This window comes from Giraffa tippelskirchi, chromosome 4 (genome assembly GCF_054371585.1).
Source record: "Giraffa tippelskirchi isolate mGirTip1 chromosome 4, T2T-mGirTip1v1.2.pri, whole genome shotgun sequence".
In the NCBI taxonomy this organism is placed as follows: domain Eukaryota; kingdom Metazoa; phylum Chordata; class Mammalia; order Artiodactyla; family Giraffidae; genus Giraffa; species Giraffa tippelskirchi.
The window spans coordinates 43052759-43076387 of record NC_137278.1 but is presented as its reverse complement, the minus strand read 5'-3'; the positions used below and the strand labels follow the sequence as shown (position 1 = coordinate 43076387).

The 23629-nt window shown below is 38.4% G+C and overlaps 1 protein-coding gene across 21 annotated transcripts in view; it reads right to left on the bottom strand.

Moving 5' to 3' along the window:
• Window positions 1-23453, bottom strand: part of WDPCP (WD repeat containing planar cell polarity effector) — a 307323-nt gene extending 283870 nt beyond the window's left edge. For all 21 annotated transcript variants that reach the window (XR_014081750.1, XR_014081749.1, XR_014081751.1 and 18 more), the window contains exon 1: window positions 23279-23453. The gene's annotated coding sequence lies outside the window, so the exon portion shown is untranslated. The remainder of the gene's footprint in view (window positions 1-23278) is intronic.
• Window positions 23454-23629: the final 176 nt, after the last annotated feature.

Genomic DNA, 23629 nt, shown 5'->3' with positions numbered 1-23629 from the left:
TGCGTACTACAGATTCAACATAATCCCTATTAAGGTAGGAGGTAGATGGACTCCCCTATCCTGAGGGTAAAGCAACTGGAGATTCATTCTCTAGTTACTGAAACTCCAAGACAACAAAAGTAGGGCAATCAAGGAGGAGGCTGGACCCTGCACAGAATACATATTTCTCATTCCTGAAGTCAGAAGACCTCCTCACCACACAAGCTCAGAAAAAGCTCCTTGGAGGCCAAAGGGGAGTTATGTCAAGGGATGTTCTACTCAGATGCCTTTTCAGTAAAATCCATCTCCGCTAAGAGATGCCTGTGCACACAAGGGAGGATCCTGAGATATACCAAATATGGACTGTGAACCAGGTAAATCAAAATGATTGGCCAAAGGAAACCAGGAAGAAACACCCCAAAAGAGTAATTCTAACTGCCTCGAGGGCATGACTCAGTGACTCTCTCTCTCTCTGAGTCGACCCTTGTGTCTACCCACAGGTACTGTATTCTTTTTTCCTCTTAAATACTTCACTTGTTTCACTGCTTTCCATCTTTGTGGGAATTCTTTTCTGCAAAGCCAAAGGGCCAGGGCCCTTGTCACTGACCTCTGGTCTAGTGGCTAGGATCTGGTACTTTCACTGCTGTGACCCAGCCCAGTCTTCAGCTGGGAACCCAAGCCCCATTCCAAGCCACTGCAGGCCGAGGCCACCCGAGATCACTATCAAAATCCCAATTTTGCAGAAATATTAATAGAAAAACTCAACTTAAATTTTAAATGGAATCTCTAGAAACCCCAAAAAGCCAAAACAAATGGAAAAAAGAAAACCAAAACTGAAAGGCTCATAGTTCTGTTAGGCAATTGGAATAGGAAAAAGGAGTCCAGAATGTTGATGGCTAAAAGACAAGGAAGGGAAAAGCCCACAAAAATAGAACAAAGGAAGGTACGAGGACCAGAGTGAGGACCTTAGGTAGAACAAACAGCACTGTTGGCTAGCCCAATTTACATAGGGCAAGCCCAGGGGGAGGAAAAAACATATGAAAAGAGGAGCCAAAGGGCTGGGGGTCTCTCTCCAGCACGCGCGTGCTCTCTCTCTTCTCCTCACATCTTTTGGGTCGGCATGCCCTCATGCCTTGAGGATGTATTTTCCTTTATTCTCTAAATAAAACTGAGCTGTAACACGGAGCTGTAACACTGTCCGAGAGCTGTGACGTGCCAGGGGCTTTAAGGTCTGTTGCTTCAAATTTTTGTTGTGATGAGACAGAACCGAGGAAATTACACACTCCTCTGACAGTTCTTAATATCAAAACTTATTACAAAGCTAGAATAATTCAAACAGTGCAGCACTGGCATAAAAACAGCTATATAAACCAACAGGATAGAATAGAAAGCCCAGAAATAAACTGTCACATATAATGTCGAATTTTTGACAAATGCGCCAAGACCATTCAATGGGGAAAAGGACATGTCTTTTTAACAAATGGTGCTGGCAAAACATGATATTGATGGGCAAAAGAATGAAGTTGGACACTTACTTAAAACCATATATAAAAATTAACTCAAAATGGATTAAGGACTTAAATCTAAGAGACCTAAAACAACAAAAGTCTTAGAAAAAATATAGGGACAAAAGCTTCACAACATTGGACCTGGCAACAATTTCTTTGACATGATACCGATGGCACAGAAAACAGACATCTTGAAGTTAATGAAAATTTTCAAATTTTGGGAAAGGACACTATCCTTAGTAAATAACACATTACTTAAAAAATTATCCATTAATACATGATCCATTCAATGTGCAAGATAGGCCTACGGATTTTAATGTAACAGAATAGGAAATATTCAATGATATTTTTTCAGGTTACATTTTGCAAATAACGTTTGAGAAACTACCATTTGTGTAGTTTTAACTTAGTATCAAAGATGAATATTACCTGAAACAGTTATTTAAAATACTATGCCTTAAAAAAGAAAAGAAAAGAAAAGAAGCTAACTATCCAGAGATATACAGAGTAAAAAGGCAACCCACATAATTGGAGAAAATATTCACAAACCATATATCTGATAAGGTATTAAGATAGAGAATATATAGAGAAGTTCTAAAACTCAACATCAGAAAAACCAAACAATCATATTTAAAAAATGGGCTAAGGATTTTAGTAGACATTTCTCTAAAGAAGATATAGGAGTGGCCAACAGGCACATGAAAAGATATTCAAACCACTAATCATTAAGGAAATGCTAATCAAAACTACAAGGAGATACCACTCCATAGCTATTAGAATGGGTACTACAAAAAACAGAAAACAAAAAGTGCAGGCAAGGATACTGAAAATCAGAACCTGTGCAATGTTGATGGGAATGTAAAATGGTGCAGCTGCTAACAGAAATATGGCAGTTCCTCAAAAAATTAAAAGCAGAGTTATCATACAATCCAGGAATTCCACTACTGGGTATATACCTTACAGAGCTGAAAGCAGTGTCTCTAAGGGATATTTCTACACCCATGTTCGGTGCAGGGTTGTAGGCGCACACTCAATCATGTCCAACTCTTTGCAACCTCATTGGCTCCTCTGTCTATGGAATTTTCCAGGCAAGAATACTGGAGCAGGTTGCCATTTCCTTCTCCAGGGTATCTTCCCAACCCAGGGATTGAACCCATGTCTCCTGCATTGCAGGCTGATTCTTTACCTCTGAGTCACCACTACACCGATGCTATGTAAAGCTCATATTGCTACATGAGCAGATACCTAAGCCAACAGTAAGGGCACTTTAGGTTACTCTCCAAATATTACTTTGCTAGCTTCAATTAAAGGGAATCAGATTACAAAACTGTTACACAAAAAAGCCGTAAAGCTTAACTGTATTTCATTAAGGAAAACATTAAAATGAATTATTTTTAACTAGATGCATACAACTTTTATATACACTATAGATAAAATTAACAGGAGGTTAAGTAATTTCATAGTGTATAAGTATAAAGTTTTCTAAGTTCCAAAATACCTACCATATAAAGAGCCAACATTCAAGTTTAGGGATCTAAAACTTAACACTTCTTTAATAGCTCTAGCCGGAAGTTGTTAGAATGGTATTTCAAGTATTTTCTCTAATTTGAATTAGACATTACCTAAAAAATGCTAAGCTGGGGGAAAAAAAATGCTAAGAACATCTGCAAATCCAGCATAACAGTTCAATGCTCTACTGTTTGTTGCTTCAACAAAATGAATGCTTACAACAAATTCAGAAACCACCTGGAGATTCAAACTCACAATGAAACTGAAATGGCAAATTACGCTACTTGACATTAGTTATTACTAGAGATGGTTCTCCAAGAAGGCAGAGAAGACAGACAACCTTATTATTAGTATAATTGGAAATGTGCTGATACTTCCACCTATTTCTCACCTCCAACATATATTACCTGTGAAATGTTCATCATTGATGCATTCCTTCATATGATTAACAAGGGGAAAGGGAAAGTGAAAGTGTTACTTGCTCAGTCATGTCCTACTCTTTGCGACCCCATGAACTGTAGCCCACCAGGCTCCTCTGTCCATGGGATTCTCCAGGCAAGAATAATTGGAGTGGGTTGCCACTGCCTTCTCCAGAGGATCTTCTTGACCCAGGGATCAAATCTGGGTCTCCCACACTGCAGGCAGATTTTTTACCTGAGCCACCAGGAAAATCCGATTAACAAGGGGAACCAACTCTAAAGAGTGTAAGCCCTGTGAACTACCAGACAGAGGACTATGATTGTGTGCATCTGGGTTGGCAGACAGGGGCATACATGTTTGTAGCCTTACTGGAGTATGGGGATGTCCTATCCTGCTAAAAGACTGTGACAAGAATTCTGCTTACAAAAGTTCTTCCTTGTAAATTCACTGCAAATCAAGGACAGAAATTATGAGATTTTAAGAACAACAGGGGAAACTATTTTTCTCTTAGCAGCTAGTAGAAGAATTCAATTTAGTGGAATTACAGAAATTTTAAATAAGGGTTCAAGGTGAAAGTTAATACTCTGAGAAACTAGATTTGGGGAATAGTGCATACCTACTCTATATGAGAAAAGGAGATCTCATTTGCTCCTCAGAAAGAGAGGGAGAGGCAGCTGCTGTGTGCTGTCCCACAAGAGCCATTCAGGCACTGTAAGCCCAACATTTAGTAAGGAATTTAATGTAAGCCACACTATTCCAGCAAATTACATAATGAAATATTTATTCCAATTATGGTCAAGACTGATCTTAGAAAATGTTACTACTTTCTATCGACCAATGTAAAATCATCTGCTAATTGTCAGACCAACTCACTTTCAGCAAGTCACTTTCTTCCTTTATTAAATACATACACACAAAAGTTTGTGAAGTGTAAGTTTACTGAAGGAATACCATTCCTTTTATTATACTCCTAACTTCATAAATAACTTATCGTTTTAAGCCCACTTTGCACCACTTTAATATAAATTAAGCAATGAGAAACAGCATTATCATGATTTATGTGATTTTAAACATTTACACTTTATTATCACTGCACCATTTTAATCTTAACTTTTAGTAATCTCTCTTTCAAACACATTCTATAATTTCTCAGTTTTTTTATAATATTCCTCAAAATTTAATGTTACTGCATTAATTTAAAATGAAATCATACTTTTTCTGAAAACCAGGTCAGTCTTATTTGACTGACTGGTTTCACAATTAGACTATACGGCAGCATTTTATCCAAAACAGAAAATTCAATCAGCAAATAAGCCACTTCAAGATGGTGACAAAAATATATATAAAGGAGGTGACAATATAAAAGCATTTGATTTAAAATACTGTTTTGGAAAGGGGATACTGAAATAATATTGTAATTTTCCCTAACACTTTCATAGCATATTGACTTAAAGTAACTCTAAATATAAGGCAAAATCTTAGTAAAGCTTTGAAAGACTAATGGGTAGTAAATTATTTTACAAGTCAGGTGGTTTTCAATTGTTTGCTTTTAGCCAAACTGAATAATAGCCTAAATGAGTTAACTGGTTAACTCACTGAAAGTAATTTCTGATAATAAGCTACTATGTTATTTTGTGTTGCAAATGACATGGAAGGAGTCCAAAGAACTCCCATCTTCTTATTTATGTGAATATGGTTTCTAAGCACTTAAATCGGTAATTCTGAAAAATACAAATAAATCTGAAACTAAATTCAGTTTCATTCTAACTAACACTCCTCCACAGGTACATAAACTAATGAAAGCAGAAAAGGTCCCATCCATTAAGAGACACATTTCTATTAAAAGTTTACTTTTAATATTTAATAATTATCTAAATTTGTAACATTTGCTTTGATAAATTGTATACTACTAAGAAATTATAACAATAAAGTTTATTACACTTACAGCCATCAGTGGCAGATTAAAAAAACTTAGTTTCAATTTACAGTCATAGTTTTGCTAAAGAAGTACGATGACACTGATCATGAATAGACATTTTAGCATTACAATATAATAAAGTAAGATACAATTATGTTAGGAGAGTGTACTAGAAGTTTGAGATTAAGGATGTATAGAAACCTCAACTTTTGACTGTCAAAGAGAGATTTACCTATTTTTTAAATGGATGATTCTAGAAGAATATTTAGATTACACTATATACTTTTTGAAGAACAATATAACAATTTTGTTTAAAAACTCATTTATAATATATTGTAAAGGAAGTTATAACCTTTACAACTATATAAACATGGTATATTTTAGATGTTAATTTTTAAATGTGTGAGGGAATATGGAGGTTTTTTTTTTTTTTTTTAATGTAAGATCTTAGTTTTCTTGCTTAGTTTTCTTAGCAAGAAGCCCTCAGACAAATCACAACCTTTGAAGTGAGTTTCTTAACCTGGAAAATGAGGATAATAATCACTCACTCTACCTTAGGGTTAAATTTTATATATGTAATAGTATATATATATTCACTATGTATATATGCATACACATATATATATGCTTTCTGTTAAATGTAAAACAATATGATTAAATTTATGAGGGCCTAGAAAAATAACACCAACATTAATTTTGAGTCTTTCTTATATGAAATAGTTCAAGGAAGACATCACATGACTAATCTCAGCTGTTAAGTCATGAAAACTTGATTCATTTCCAGGTTCTATATATTAAATTGAACATATAAGTAAGTAAATTCCTTATGTGTCACAATTCTTTAAACTTGGCAAAATATGGGAGAGTTATTATAAAACCGGACTTAGGAACTAAAGCACTGAAATGTTCAACTAAAAAGGAACAAATGCCTTAGATGTAGAAGCAGTGTTGTAGAGAGCCATCCTTACTCAGTGAATCCCATCTTTTGGGGACAGTTTGCAACTTCCCATCTTTACAATGAGCACTTTGCAACATAAATTCTAAGATTTGTCTTAGAAAAGTACAACTTTCCAAAACTGAACCAAGAAGAAACAGAAAGCATGAACAGACCAATCACAAGCACTGAAATTGAAACTGTAATAAAAAATCTTCCAACAAACAAAAGCCCAGAGCCAGATGGCCTAACAGGCAAATTCTACCAAAAGTTTAGACAAGAGCTAACACCTATACTACTCAAACTCTTTCAGAAAATTGCAGAGGAAGGAAAACTCCCAAACTCATTCTGCGAAGCCACCATCACCGTGATACCAAAACCAGACAAAGATACCACAAAAAAAGAAAATTACAGGCCAGTATCACTGATGAACACAGATGCAAAAATCTTCAACAAAATTCTAGCAAACAGAAGCCAACAGCACAATAAAAGGATCATACACCATGATCAAGTGGTTTTGTCCCAGGGATGCAAAGATTCTTCAATATATGCAAATCAATGTGATACACCATATATCAACTAACTCAAAGATTAAAAACCACATGACCATCTCAACAGATGCAGAAAAAAGTTTCAACAAAATTCAACACCTATTTATGATAAAAACTCTCCAGAAAGCAGGCATAGAAGGAACAACATATAAAGGTTCAATATAATAAAGGTCTCATACAACAAACCCACAAAAACATTATTTTCAATGGTAAAAAACTGAAAGCATTTCCTCTAAGAACAGGAACAAGACAAGGGTGTTCACTCTTGCCACTGTTATTCAACATTGTTTTGGAGGTCCCAGCCACAGCAACCAGAGAAGAGAAAGAAATACAAGGAATTCAGATCAGAAAAGAAGAAGCAAAACTCTATCTGCAGATGACATGATACTATACACAGAAAACCCTAAAGATTCCACCAGAAAATTACTAGAGCTAATTTTACTACAATCAATGAATACAATAAAGTTGCAGGATATAAAGTAACACAGAGATATTCCTTGTATTCCTATATACTAACAATGAAAAATCAGAAAGAGAAGTCAAGGAAACAATCTCATTCACCACTGCAACAAAAATAATAAAATACCTAGGGATAAACCTACCTAAAGAGACAAGACAGCTGTATACAGAAAACTCTAAGAAACTGATGAAAGAAATCAAGGATGACATAAACAGATGGAGAGGTATACCATGTTCTTGGACTGGAAGAATCAATACCATAAAAATGACTATACTACCCAAAGTAACCTAGAAAGTCAATGCAATCCCTGTCAAACTACCAATGGTATTTTTTACAGAACTAGAACAAAAAATTTCACAATTTGTATGAAAACACAAAAGATCCCACAAGAAGGAATGAGCTGGAGGAGTCAACCTTCCTAACTTCAGACTATACTACAAAGCTACAGTCTCTCTGTCATATTAGAACAAAAGTAGAAATATAGACCAATGGAACAAGATAGAAAGCCCAGAGATAAACCCATGCACGTATGGGCACCTTCTCTTTGACAAAGGAGCCAAGAATATACAATACAGAAAAGACAGCCTCTTCAATAAGTGGTACTGGGAAAACTGGACTGCTAAATGTAAAAGAATGAAACTAGAACACTTTCTAACACCATATACAGAAATAAATTCAAAATGGATTAAAGATTTTAAGTGTAAGGCCAAAAACTACATAGGCAGTACACTCTTTGACATACATCACAGCAAGATCCTCTTTGACCCACCTCTTAGAATAATAGAAATAAAAACAAAAGTAAACAAATGGGACTTAATTAAACTTAAAAGCTTTTGCACAGCAAAGGAAAAAAATAAACAAGATTAAAGAACAACCCTCAGAATGGGAGAAAATAATTGTAAACAAAACAACTGATAAAGGATTAATTTACAAAATAGACAAGCAGCTCATGCAACTTAATACCAGAAAAACAAACAACACAATAAAAAAACCGGCAGAAGACGTAAACAGACATTTCTCCAAAGAAGACATACAGATGGCCAACCAACACATGAAAGGATGCTCAACACTGCTCATTATCAGAGAATGCAAATCAAAACTACAATGAAGTATCACCAGTCAGAATTGTCATCATTAAAAAATCTACAAATAATTCTGGAGAGAATGTATATAAAAAGGAACCCTCTTGCACTGTTGGTGGGAATGTAAATTGATACAGCCAGTAGGGTGATTGTTTAAAAAACTAAGACTACAACTACCATATGACCCAACGATCCCACCACTAGGCACATACCCTGAGAAAACTGTCAGAGACACATGTACCCTAATGTTTGTTGCAGCACTTTTTACAATATCTAGGACATGGAAACAACCTAAATGTCCATGAACAGATGAATAGATACAGAAATTGTGGTACATACATGCAATGGATTATTACTCGGGTATAAAAAAAAGCACACGTTCGAGTCAGTCCTAACAAGGTGAATGAACCTAGGGCCTATTATACAAATAAATATTTATATTATAATATTTATATTATAATATTTATATATTATAAATCAGAAAGGGAGACACAAATATTGTGTATTAACAGGAGTATGGAATCTAGAAAGACGGTACTGATGAACCTATTTGCAGGGCAGCAATGGAGACACAGACATACAGAACAAGATTGTGGACACAATGGAGGAAGGAGAGAGTGGGACAAATTGAGAGAATAGCACGGAAACACATACATTACCACATGTAAAACAGATAGCAAATGAGAATTTGATGTCTGAAACAGGGAGCTCAACCCAGTGTTCTCTGCCAACCTAGAGAGGCAGAATGGAGAGGGTGAGGGGAGGGGGGCTCAGGAGGGCGGGGACATATGCATACCTGTGGCTGATTTGTGTTGAGCCCAACGCAATACTGCAGAGCAATTATCCTCCATTAATTGTATTTTGTTCTATACTTCTCAACATTGTACAATTATAATCTTTGATAATTTTTTTTAAAAAGGGGGAAAAGTAACTAAATGAAGCAATGTCAAATAAAACACAAAAGAAATTATACCCAGAATATTAGAAATTATAATTTTAACTAATATATTTGCAGATTATGTTGTACTAGCCTGATCACTGTTGGGAAATAAGTCATAAGAGACATAAAAATTGCACAGTGACTAGAATATTGAGATGCTTGTCAGAAAACTTGGATCAACTATTTAAGCCATATCTTTTATAGCCTATTGTATCACTTGTTATATTATCAGAAATAACAAAAAATGGCAGCCTTAAACTGTAGGATCCAGATGAAAACCAGATGTGATGAAGTCTGTATTATTTCTTTCACTGGGAAAAATTATGTAATTATAATGCTAGTAAATGCCCATAATTATGATCTGAGACAATGAACTGAATTATCAAAAATATTATAAAGATTAAGCATTATCATTATTAAAAATTCTAAGGTGTGCAGAAAGGTTATTAAACAAGTAAGCACATTATATGCCCATTCTGTGGGACTCCATTTATTTCTCATTTGTTGTATGGAGTATGGAGTCAACCATACTCTCCAGGCAAACCAAGCACACTAGATAATGAATACATTTTACTGGAACAAAAGATAATTTTAAGTATACATTTTATAATCTAAACTAGCCTTAATTCTACCTATAGCTTAAGTCTGATAATTTAGCTGAATGATTTGCTAAACAAATTAATAATAAGCTATTTATCAAAACATGATAATAAATTTTTACTAAATTATCAAATTACATCTGGGAAATTTCTGATATGCTCAGTATTTCACAACTTCTTCCAATCGTTTTCCAATATTATTTGCATTTACAAAATTTCTGTTTAGCAAGAAAAGTTTGGAGGGTTTAGGTTCTTTAAGCCAAGATTAGTCTTCCAACTCCATGATGGTAATTTTAAAGGCATTTTGTTTGTTCCTATTGTGAGAAAGATATCATGTTGTGTTCCATGAGGCATTTACAGATGTATAAGACACAGTCTCTGAACTCGAGGAAATTTCAGTCTAATAACTGACACAGAAAAGCTGAAAGTAACCTACAGGGACTTCCCTGGTGGTTCAATGGTTAAGAATTCACCTCACAATGCAGGGGACACGGGTTCAATCCTTCGATGGGGACTAAGGTCTCACATGCCTCAGAGTAACTAAGCCCACAGGCTACAACTGGAGTCCATGCATCACAACAGAAGATACTGTATGATGCAATGAGGATTCCACGTGTTGCAACTAAGACCAGATGCGGTCAAAGATTTTTTTTTTTAACTGATATACATTAAACACCACCAAAATTGTACAATTAACATTTTACTATATGGTATTTTCTCACATTACTGTATTTGCTTTGAAAGTGAAAGTCGCTCAATCGTGCCTGAGTCTCTGCAATCCCATGGACTGTAGCCTGCCAGGCTCCTCTGTCCATGGAATTCTCCAGGCAAGAATACTGGAGTGGACAGCCATGCGCCTCTCCAGGGGATCTTCCCGACCAAGGGATCAAACTCCATCCAGTCTTCCACACTACAGGCAGGTTCTTTACCATCTGAACCACCAGGGAAGCCCCATATTTGCCTTATTTAGATTTTTATGGACTAACTATTCATCTTTCTACACTTCCATCAATCCACCTTATATTTTTAATGCATCTCAAAGTTTCTGGCATAAGTATGTTTCACCCCTAAATACTTTAGCATACCTATCACTAACTAGAGTTTAGTAATTTTCACAGATGTTTTTAGAAAAAAATTTACAAATATGAAATGCACAAATCTCATATCATTTGCAGATTTTTACAAATTCTTATACGTCTGTAATGCAAACTCCTATCAAGATATAGACCATTACTGTCACCCAAAAAGTTCCTTCATGCTCATTCCCAGTTAATCTCCACCTCAACTCCCACCTCTAGAGGGAGCCACTTTTAGTCATTTTTTTCTCCCCCACTAGGTAATTGTATAGGTAATTTTTTAAAATTCAAAACAAAGAGCCATCAGGCTGAAGAATCAAAAAAAGACTTCATGTGGATGGATAGGTGTGCAGATACACAATAAAGTAAATAAAGCAAAATGCTTAACAAGTGTAGAAATTAGACAGGTACTACATAGGTGTGAATAAATGAAAGTCACTCAGTCATGTCTGATTCTTTGTGACCCTGTGGACTGTAGCCCACCAGGCTCCTCCGTCTATGAAATTCTCCAAGCAAGAATACTGGAGAGGGCTGCCATTTCCTCTCCAGGGGATCTTCCCAAACCAGGGATCAAACCCAAGTCTCCTGCATTGCAAGCAGATTCTTTACCATCTGAGCCACCAGGGAAGCCCCGGCTATATATAGGTATGCCAGTTATCAATTTACTATCTCTCTGCCGGAGTCCAGCTCTGAAAGCCAGGGAAGCACTGAAGGGATGAACGGGGTCGGCAAATGATGCAGCCTCTCACTCATTTGGACTGCATGTTTATTTTAAGCATCAGGTTTTCTTTTATACTTTTACAAAAGCATTAGGTCAGAGGTATGACATCTTCACCCTCACCCAGATTTACTGTCTCCATAAATCATTGTTGTCCTTCAGAGTTCCCTCTTAAGTGTCCTTGTGATAACATTGTAACTCAAGTTTGTCTCTGGGCTGTATACCACATTCCTCAGTTTATTTCTTATCTCTCTAAATCCTGCTATCTCCTAGTAACTTAAGCTCATCATCTCCTAAAAAGGCTTTTAGCTATTCAGTTCCTTTCAGTTGCTCAGTCCTGTCCTACTCTTTGCGACGCCATGAACTGAAGCACGTCAGGCCTCTCTGTCCATCACCAACTCCAGGAGTCTACCCAAACCCATGTCCATCGAGTCAGTGATGCCATCCAACCATCTCATCCTCTGTCGTCCCCTTCTCCCCCGCCCCCAATCCTACCCAGCATTAGGGTCTTTTCCAAGGAGTCAACTCTTCGCATGAGGTGGCCAAAATATTGCAGTTTCAGCTTCAACATCAGACCTTCCAATGAACACCCAGGATTGGTCTCTTTTATGATGGATTGATTGGACCTCTTTGCAGTCCAAGGGACTCTCAAGAGTCTTCTCCAACACCACAGCTCAGAGGCATGAATTCTGCGGCGCTCAGCTTTCTTTATAGTCCAACTCTCACATCTATACATGACCACTGGAAAAACCATAGTCTTGACTAGACGGACTTTTGTTGGCAAAGTAATGTCTCTGCTTTTAAATATGCTATTTAGGTTGGCCATAACCTTCCTTCCAAGGAGTAAGCATCTTTTAATTTCATGGCTGCCACCACCATCAGCAGTGATTTTGGAGCCCAAAAAAATAAAGTCTGACACTGTTTCCCCATCTATTTCCCATGAAGTGATGGGACCAGATGCCATGATCTTAGTTTTCTGAACGTTGAGCTTTCAGCCAACTTTTTCACTCTCCTCTTTCACTTTCATCAAGAGGCTCTTTAGTTCTTCTTCACTTTCTGCCATAAGGGTGGTGTCATCCACATATCTGAGGTTATTGATATTTCTCCCGACAATCTTGATTTCAGCTTGTGTTTCTTCCAGCCCAGCGTTTCTCATGATGTACTCTGCATGGAAGTTAAATAAGCAGGGTGACAATATACAGCCTTGACGTACTCCTTTCCTGATTTGGAACCAGTCTGTTGTTCCATGTCCAGTTCTAACTGTTGCTTCCTGACCTGCATACAGGTTTCTCAAGAGACAGGTCAGATGGTCTGGTATTCCCATCTCTTTCAGAATTTTCCACAGTTTATTGTGATCCACACAGTCAAAGGCTTTGGAATAGTCAATAAAGTAGAAGTAGATGTTTTTCTGGAACTCTCTTGCTTTTTCGATGATCCAGCGGATATTGGCAATTTGATCTCTGGTTCCTCTGCCTTTTCTAAAACCAGCTTGAACATCTGGAAGTTCACGGTTCACGTATTGCTGAAGCCTGGCTTGGAGAATTTTGAGCATTACTTTACTAGCATGTGAGATGAGTGCAATTGTGCGGTCGTTTGAGCATTCTTTGGCATTGCCTTTCTTTGGGATTGGAACAAAAACTGACCTTTTCCAGTCCTGTGGCCACTGCTGAGTTTTCCAAATTTGCTGGCATATCGAGTGCAGCACTTTCACAGCATCATCTTTCAGGATTTGAAATAGCTCAACTGGAATTCCATCACCTCCACTCGCTTTGTTCGTAGTGATGCTTTCTAAGGCCCACTTGACTTCACATTCCAGGATGTCTGGCTCTAGGTGAGTGATCACACCATCGTGATTATCTGCGTCATGAAGATCTTTTTTGTACAGTTCTGTGTATTCTTGCCACCTCTTCTTAATATCTTCTGCTTCTGTTAGGTCCATACCATTTCTGTCCTTTATCGAGCCTATCTTTGCATGAAATGTTCCTTTGGTATCTCTAATTTTCTTGAGATCTCTAGTCTTTCCCAATCTGTTGTTTTCCTCTATTTCTTTGCACTGATCGCTGAGGAAGGCTTTCTTATCTCTCCTTGCTATTCTTTGGAACTCTGCATTCAGATGGGAATATCTTTCCTTTACTCCTTTGCTTTTCGCTTCTCTTCTCTTCCCAGCTATCTGTAAGGCCTCCTCAGACAACCATTTTGCTTTTTTTGCATTTCTTTTCCATGGGGATGGTCTTGATCCCTGTCTCCTGTACAATGTCATGAACCTCTGTCCATAGTTCATCAGGCACTCTATCAGATCTAGTCCCTTAAATCTATTTGTCACTTCTACTGTATACTCATAAGGGATTTGATCTAGGTCATACCTGAATGGACTAGTGGTTTTCCCTACTTTCTTCAATTTAAGTCTGAATTTGGCAATAAGCAGTTCATGATTTGAGCCACAGTCTGCTCCCGGTCTTGTTTTTGCTGAGTGTATAGAGCTTCTCCATCTTTGGCTGCAAAGAATATAATCAATCTGATTTCGGTGTTGACCACCTGGTGATGTCCACGTGTAGAGTCTTCTCTTGTGTTGTTGGAATAGGGTGTTTGCTATTACCAGTGCGTTCTCTTGGCAAAACTCTATTAGCCTTTGCCCTGCTTCATTCTGTACTCCAAGGCCAAATTTAGCTATTAGTATCTCTAAAATCCCTAGTTTCCATAAGTTATAGTAAAATATGCCAACACTACAACATACCTTAAACTTTTAGCTTCTAATTATTCTTAATTATTCCTAACCCTTAAACTCAGCAAACTTGTTTTGCCATAAACATTTCCCTTAAAAGCAGGTTTCAGATAACAATGTTTCCCATGGCCTCAGGCTGCAGCCTATGTGCTCAACCTGGAACACTCTTTCTAAAGATCCTTGAACAAATGCCAATATTGAAGTTTATGGATTATAACATTCTTTCCAGCCAACTCAACCGGAGGAAGGAAAGGACAAGTCAGAATCACAAGACCTAACTCCTTCATCCCGTGACCCTGCCTGCAGGATGAGGAGAGGGGGTTGGGGCCGTGCCTCCATTTTGTCAGTAATGCCTAGCGCGGCTCCCGACATCTCTCAGCATCAAATCTACCTTTCTTTGCCCCACTTTATGACAATGGAACTAGAGTTCTAAACACTTCTCCTTCACCAGCTCTAGAGAGGGCAATGGAGTGATCCTACCAGGTCACCATGTGTGCTGCTGTGCTACGTAACTCAGCTGCATCTGACTCTTTGCGACCCCAGGGACTATAGCCCACCAGGCAGCTCTGTCCAGGTAATTTTCCAGGCAAGAATACTGGAGTAAGTTGTTATTTTCCTACTCTGGGGGATCTTCCCAACCAAGGGATCAAACCTGTGTCTCTTGAGTCTCCTGTACTGGCAGGTGGATTCTTTGCCACCACGCCACCAAGCAGCAGAGAAATACTTCCCTTCTGGATTCTGGTTCTCTATTATTATTATTAATTAGAGTGAAGGCCCAAAAGCACTGATGAGGAGACAGGTTCCAGCTGTGGCCTCAGGCTCTGTAGCTAGGGTAGGTATGCCCTTTTTGAGGAGGCTTGCATCCAAACTCTGGGAAGAAGGACTCTCTCCAGTCTTTCTTCCTTGTCCAAGTAGTAAGAGCTGCTCTTTTGCAATTGCTACTTCTGGAACCTTTAAACTCTAAGCTGTTTTACCTCTTTCAATAGTTAAACACCTCTCCTTGTTCTGGCTAACAATTCATCATATTAAATTTTCAAATAACCAGTATAGTTCTCTCTTCCAACTGAACTCAGAATACTGTCAAGGATATTCACTGTACAGCTTTTCTGCATGTTTGAAAATGTTGGAGGAGGGAGGAAGCAGGGAGATATATTTTAAAAGATGGGCAACATGTTAATAATTATTGAAGATGCATGATGGACTGAAAAATTACACTATCTCTTCATTTTGCTTATGTTTGTAATTTTTTGTAATAGTTTTTAAGTGGGGGGTGGGGGGTGGGAAGGCTTCATATACACCAAAGCATTTGGAGAGAGCCTGGCAGAATGATTTTAACAGGCAGAAATAGAGTCTGAGAGTCCAGGTGAGAAAAAGCACACTAAAGGTGGAGGCAGAATACTGTAGGACTTGTTTGAGCAACAGCAAGTAAGCTGGCTAAAGTAAAGGTGTATAATGCAAATGAATATCTTTGCTGAGTTCTTTTTTCCTCCTCTCTAACCTTCACTTCAATGTTAGTTCTTCATATTCAATTGCTTTTTCCCTCCTCCTGTCCCTCCCCCATACTTTTACTTACTCTCCAAAATCTAGCTCTCACCCACTCTTCCACACCCCTTTTTAATCATAAATTGATCCATTTAGAGTCTTTTCATACGTCTTAATTTTTTTAAACAGTGAGTATGATTATTAAATATCTATTTTGGACATATTTATGAGAAAACGTAATCATGCTTGTGCTTATACAGCAGGGTTTTTTTACACATAAAGTCATTAGCAGTGACATAGACATGTTTTCATAATCTCTAGTAGTAGGAGATAAGAGAAAATATTAATTGATTAATTATTGTTATTATTATTGAATAGCTTATGACTTTTTATGATTGTAAAATACATCTGTACACACAAGAGTGAGTATATGTGTGTCAACACATTATCTCCAGGAAGGAGTTGGTAATATTCTTTGTTAAGCTGAGTAGTGAATTGGACAAATAATAAAATTAATACTCTCCACCCACCAATACATTTAAAGCACCCTTATGCTATTCCCCAGTGACATCTCTCTCTCTCCTTCCTTAGGAATGACAAAAATCACAAAATTTGACTTTAAAAAGCATTTTTGTTTAATCCAAACTGAAAATATTATAAAGTATAAAACCAGCTATACATTTAATAAGAACTCATAATAGAGATAACATAATAGGGAGCACATATACTATGTAAATTAAACATATATCATGATTCATAAAAAGCACATATGAATATACACCTGTTGCACACATTAAAATGTACAAACACCCCAACTGAGTTCCTTTCTCTCTTAACCTTCATTATCAGCAGGGTCTGAACAAAGTGGTATGTGCTCTTCTACATACTTAGAATGTGACAGGACATAGGTGTCTTGCTGTACCTCACTGTGCACACTGTTCACTGAAACCACAGTAGGCAAGGCGCAAGCTAAGAGGATGGAAGAAGTGAGGAGCTGTAGGAACTGCAGACATGCTTATTCTCTCCTGGCTGACACAGCAGTTGCAGCAGCAGTCATAACCTAAACTTATCTCCTGGCTGACACAGAAGCAGACTTAACATAACCATAATGTAGCCCACAAGGGCTCTCCAGATGGAGCTTATGCATGCTTACAGAACAAAAGAAGCCTATGGCCAAGCGAGTACCTTGTGAGGCCCACGCACAGTGCTATAAGTGATCTCAGCTGTTACATAATCATTATTTACAAAATGTGTGGAGAGAGCCAGCCTGAATACCGCCATCTTGGCTAATTTGCTCTTTCCCTATAATAAGTATTCCAGAACAGTAGAGAGCAGAAGACAGATACTGTCTGCGTCACTCAGGCAATGACTATGCTTTCCTATCCCATCCTGATGATGCCAGCTTGCAGGTGCTAGGTTTCACTCATGACCTAGGACAATGCATTGTTTGTAAACTTTGCATACCAAAGCTGTTAATGTGAATTCTTCCAGAAAAAATCAGCAACGATTAAGACAAGGACTGGGTTTCTCTCTTGCCTCACATAGGACTCCTCCTGTGTAGTCAGAATCACTGACAGTGATGCCCTCCATAAGGTGTACACATGGGCAGAAGAAATGCCTCCACAAAGATATGCTACAGCTGCTCCTGCTCTGGAAGATGCCTTGCTAATCCAGTAAGTTTTGGAAGCCATGTAATAGAACTTTGGGTGATAACAAAAACGTATACTATTCCGTCACCTGTGGCTACTGAGCACTTGAAATATACCTGGTGTAACTGAGAAATTGTTTTTAAATTAATTTTACATTCACATATAGTTGACACACGATATTATGTTAGTTTCAGGTGTACTACATAGTGACTTGATATTTGCATACCTTGTGAAATGATCATGATGACCCTAGTAACCATCTGTCTCCATACAAAGGTAATACAGTATTACTGACAATATTCTTAATGTTGTGTATTACATCCCATGGTTTACCTATTATATAACTGGAGATCTGCACATTTTAATCCCCTACACCTATTTTGTCCACCTGTCTATCCCCTCCTTTCTGGAAACTACCTGTTTGTTCTATGTCTGTTTCATTTGTTTTGCTGTTTAGATTCCATGTATTCCATGACAGTGTGTGGTATTTGTCCTTCTCTGACTTATGGACTGAGTATAATACTCTCTAGATCGATCCATGTTGACAGAATTAGCAAGATTTATCTTTTTTATGTAGAAGTATTATTCATATATCACATCTTCTTTTCCCATTAGTCTGCCACTGGATCCTTAGGTTGCTTTCATACTTTGGCTACTGTAAATAATGCTGCAATGAACATTGGAGGGCATATATCTTTTTGAACTGGTTTTTCTGTTTTCTTTAGGTAAATGCCCAGAAGTGAAACTGCTGGATCATATGGCAGCTTTACTTTTATTTTTTAAAGAACCTCAATGCTGTTTTCCATAGGGGCTGCACCTATTTACAATCCCACAAAGACAGCTTAGCAATATTTTTTGGTTAAGTCCCTTCAGGTAAGGGAAACAAAAGAAAAATAAACAAATGAGTCTACATCAACTGAAAAGCTTTTGCACAGCAAAGGAAACCATCAACAACACAAAAAGGCAGCCTACCAAATGTGAGAAGATATTTGCAAATATATGTCCAATAAGGAGTTAATATCCAAAATTTATAAAGAACTCATATAACTCAACTTAAAAAACCCAAACAACTCAATTAAAAAATGGACAGAGGACATGAACTGAAATTTTACCAAAGAAGATGTACAAATGGCCAAAAGACACCCGAAAAGATGCTTAATTATCAAGGAAACACAAATCGAAACCACAATGGGATACAAATTCACACCTGTCCAAATGGTTATTATCAAGAAAACAACAAATAACAACAAATAACAGAGAACAGGGAATGGTTGGGCACTAACTTTATTTACTTTTAATTAATTTGAATATAATAGCCAAATAACAACACAATTTCAGGCTTAAGTTCAGTTCAGTCACTCAGTTGTGTCCGACTTTTTGCGACCCCATGAACAGCAGCATGCCAGGCCTCCCTGTTCATCACCAACTCCCGGAGTCCACCCAAACCAGTGTCCATCGAGTCGATGATGCCATCCAACCATCTCATCCTCTGTCGTCCCCTGCTCCTCCTGCCCTCAATCTTTCCCAGCATAAGGGTCTTTTCCAATGAGTCAGCTCTTCGCATCAGGTGGTCAAAGTATTGGAGTTTCAGCTTCAGCATCAGTCCTTCCAATGACAACTCAGGACTGATCTCCTTTAGGATGGAATGGTTGGCTTAGTTTGTTAAAAATTACAGCCTTAACACACGTATGTTTCAAGTCAGTTCAGTCACTCAGTCGTGTCTGACTCTTTGTGACCCCATGGACTGCAGCACGATAGGCCTCCCTGTCCATCACCAACTCCTGGAGCTTGCTCAAATTCATGTCCATCGAGTCAGTGATGCCATCCAACCATCTCATCCTCTGTTATCCCCTTCTCCTCTGGCCTTCAATCTTGTCCAGCATCAGGGTCTTTTCCAATGAGTCAGCTCTTGGCATCAGGTGGCCAAAGTATTGGAGTTTCAGCTTCAGCATACTCCTTCCAATGAATATTCAGGACTGATTTCCTTTAGGACAGACTGGTTGGATCTCCTTGCAGTCGAAGGGACTCTCGAGAGTCTTCTCCAACACCACAGTTCAAAAGCATCAATTTTTCGGCACTCAGCTTTCTTTATAGTCCAATTCTCACATCCATACATGACTACTGGAAAAACCATAGCTTTCACTAGACATACCTTTGTTGGCAAAGTAATGTCTCTGCTTTTTAATATAATGTCTAAGTTAGTCATAGATTTTCTTCCAAGGAGCAAACGTCTTTTAATTTCATGGCTGCAGTCACCTTCTGCAGTGATTTTGGAGCCCTGAAAAATAAAGTCTGACACTGTTTCCCCATCTATTTGCCATGAAGTGATGGGACCAGATGCCATGATCTTAGCTTTCTGAATGTTGAGGTTTAAGCCAACTTTTTCACTCTCCTCCTTTACTTTCATCAAGAGGCTCTTGTTCTTCTTCACTTTCTGCCATAAGGGTGGTGTCATCTGCATACCTGAAGTTATTGATATTTCTCTTGGCAATTTGGATTCTGGCTTGTGCTTCATCCAGCCTGGCATTTCGCATGATGTACTCTGCATATAAGTTAAATAAGCAGGGTGACAATATACAGCCTTGACATACTCCTTTCCTGATTTGGAACCAGTCTGTTGTTTCATGTCCAGTTCTAACTGTTGCTTCCTGACCTGCATACAGATTTCTCAGGAGGCAGGTCAAGTGGTCTGGTATTCCCATCTCTTTCAGAATTTTCCACAGTTTGTTGTGATCCCACAGTCAAAGGCTTTGGCATAGTCAATAAAGCAGAAATTGATGTTTTTCTGGAACTTTCTTGCTTTTTTGATGATCCAACAGATGTTGGCTATTTGATCTCTGGTTCCTCTGCCCTTTCTAAATCCAGCTTGAACATCTGGAGGTTCAAGGTTCAAGTACTGTTGGAGAATTTTGATCATCACTTTGCTAGCATGTGAAATGAGTGCAATTGTGCAGTAGTTTGAACATTCCTTGACATTGACTTTTTTTGGAATTGGAATGAAGACTGACCTTTTCCAGTCCTGTGGTCACCGCTAAATTTTCCAAATGTGCTGGCATATTGAGTGCAGCACTTTCACATCATCATCTTTTAGGATTTGAAACAGCTCAAATGGAATTCCATCGCCTCCACTAGCTTTGTTCCCACTTAACTTCGCATTCCAGGATGTCTGGCTCTAGCTGAGTGATCACACCATCATGGTTACCTGGGTCATAAAGATCTTTTTGTATAGTTCTTCTGTGTATTCTTGCCACCTCTTCATAATATCATCTGCTTCTGTTAGGTCCATACGGTTTCTATCCTTTATTATGCCCATCTTTGCATGAAATGTTCCCTTGGTATCTCTAATCTTCTGAAGACATCTCTAGTCTTTCCCATTCTATTGTTTTCCTCTATTTCTTTGCATTGATCAATGAGGAAGGCTTTCTTATGTTTCCTTGCTATACTTTGGAACTCTGAATTCAAATGGGTATATCTTTCCTTTTCTTCTTTGCCATTAGCTTCTCTTCTTTTCTCAGCTATTTGTAAGGCCTTCTCAGACAACCATTTAGCCTTTTTGCACTTCTTTTTCTTGGGGATGGTCTTGATCACTGCCTCCTGTGCAATGTCACGAACCTTCATCCACAGTTCATCAGGCACTCTATCAGATCTAGTCCCTTAAATATATTTCCCACTTCTACTGTATAATCATAAGGGATTTGATTTAGGTCATACCTGAATGGCCTAGTGGTTTTCCCTACATTCTTTAATTTAAGTCTGAATTTGGCAATAAGGAGTTCATGATCTGAGCCACAGTCAGCTTCTGGTCTTATTTTTGCTGACCGTATAGAGCTTCTCCATCTTTGGCTGCAAAGAATATAATCAATCTGACTTCTTTATATACCATCTGGTGATGTCCATGTGTAGAGTCTTCTCTTGTGTTGTTGGAAGAGGGTGTTTGCTATGACCAGTGGGTTTTCTTGGCAAAACTCTGTTAGCCTTTGCCCTGCTTCACATTTTGTACTCCAAGGCCCAATTTGTCTGTTATTCCAGGTGTTTCTTGATCTCCTACTTTTGCATTCCAGTCCCCTATAATGAAGAGGACATCCTTTTGGGGTATTAGTTCTAGAAGGTCTTGTAGGTCTTCATGTTTGCAAGATGTTAAATGCCAAAACACTACCTGCAACGCTGCAAATGTGGTTCTACCTCCTCAACTCTAGCTGCCTGGTAGAAACATCTGTTTGTTCTCATTCAGACAGCACCTCTTTTGTGAAACTGTGGCAATCCAGAGTTACTAACTTGCTACCTAACTATTACTAACCAGGTCACACTATGGTGTCATTACTGGTTTACACATTTGTGTTCCCTGCTAAACTGGGAGCTCTAAAAAGGCAGCAACTGTGTATTACTAATATCTGGATCTCTAGCGCCTAACAGAATGCCACACCCTAAAATTCTTGCTCTATGCTCTCCTGGCCAGTTTATTACAACAGTCTTCATCTAACCAATCCATACTCTCCACTACTCTACTATTTGAAACCTCATAATCCCATCCATAACCAACATATTAGAACTGGAGAAATTATAGGTCATATTATTAATATCTGTACCAAAGGATATAGTACTTTACTTCTACATACAATTGGTCAGTAGAAAACACTGTAGAATAGTGAAAACGATGCATATTAGAAACTCAAGTTCTCCAAAGACAAATAACAAGGTAGCAGACACTGGGGTCTGGAATTCACGACTAGACACAAACCTGAGAATGTCTGACACAGAGGTGGCATTTTTGAAACTAGCAATTCATGAATTAGATCACTAAGAAATTCAGTGCAGACAGCATACAGGTACTCCGAGGTTAAGAGATCAGAGGCAGAAAAAGAACTCACAAAGAACACTGAGAAGGAGCAACCAATGACAGAGGAAAACCAGGAAACAGTTGTCTGAAAACCAGGTGAACAGTTATTCAAGAAAGAGAGTCATTAAGCTATAATAAACACTATTGATAGCTCAAGTTAGAAAGTAAGATTCTATTTCTTTTCCATAATAGCAAACCCTCCAAAACTGAGGAAAGAAAAACTGAAACATACCACTTGCATTCAATTACCAGTGAACAGAGTAAAAATGAAAGATACCTCTTGGTATTTAATTAGCAATACAACCAGAAGTTACATCAATGTTATCTAATACAGATATTTAATTTATTTCATTACACACATGCTATTCTAGAGCATCACATCTTAATACCACATGCAATAAGCTTTCAGAGAGCACAACAATTTTCTTGGGCAGCATTAATTTCAAATGAAAACCTCGTTAAGTTGTTTTACCAGCTGAGACCCCTAATTACCAATCAGAGTCTCCCATTCAGCTGCCACGCTTTCCTTAGAAATGCAGGTTTTGCATAATTTAAAGCTCAAGATGGTTTAAAGAGCATCCAGTTTCCAAAAAAGAACGGACAAAAGTATCAACATTCCCGGAGGACTTAAGAGAAAAAGTTAGACTGCACACCAGGAAGGGACGGGCTCATTTCCCACAAAGCAGAAGCTCAGTATTTTTCACATATCTTGAAAAAAGCTGTATCTTACAGCAGGGAGATGGTACGAACTTGAGGGCCCTCCAGAACACTTTCTCCCTAACAGTGCGCGGAGAGAGGTACTGTCGAGCAGAAGAGCTGGGTCCATAAAGGCAACGCGGGACGGCGCACAACCGCAAACCAGACCCTAGCGTCTAGCCTCGGGCTGGGACTCACCTGTCTCCGGAGTGTGGAAGATGCGCAGCCCCAGCCGCCTCTGAGAGGGCGTCCCCGCAAACCCCTCACGCGTCCCAGGACACTACGAGAGCGAGGGTCCTCTGGTTAGAGAAGGACCCTGGAAGACGCGGCGCGTTCGCTGCGTCCTTTCGGTCTCGGAGATACCGCACCACTCATCCCTTAGGAACTCTTCAGCGGCTCCAGCGTGCGCGCGCTCTCCCGCCTCGTCGCTTAGCAACCAGCGAAGCCGTCCAGTCTTCCCGAGTAGTCACATTGCTCCCGCCCCTGCAGATTGTGAAGCGTTTTTAAAAAGATTTTATTTCCGGGTCGACCCAGCTTTACGCAGCGGAA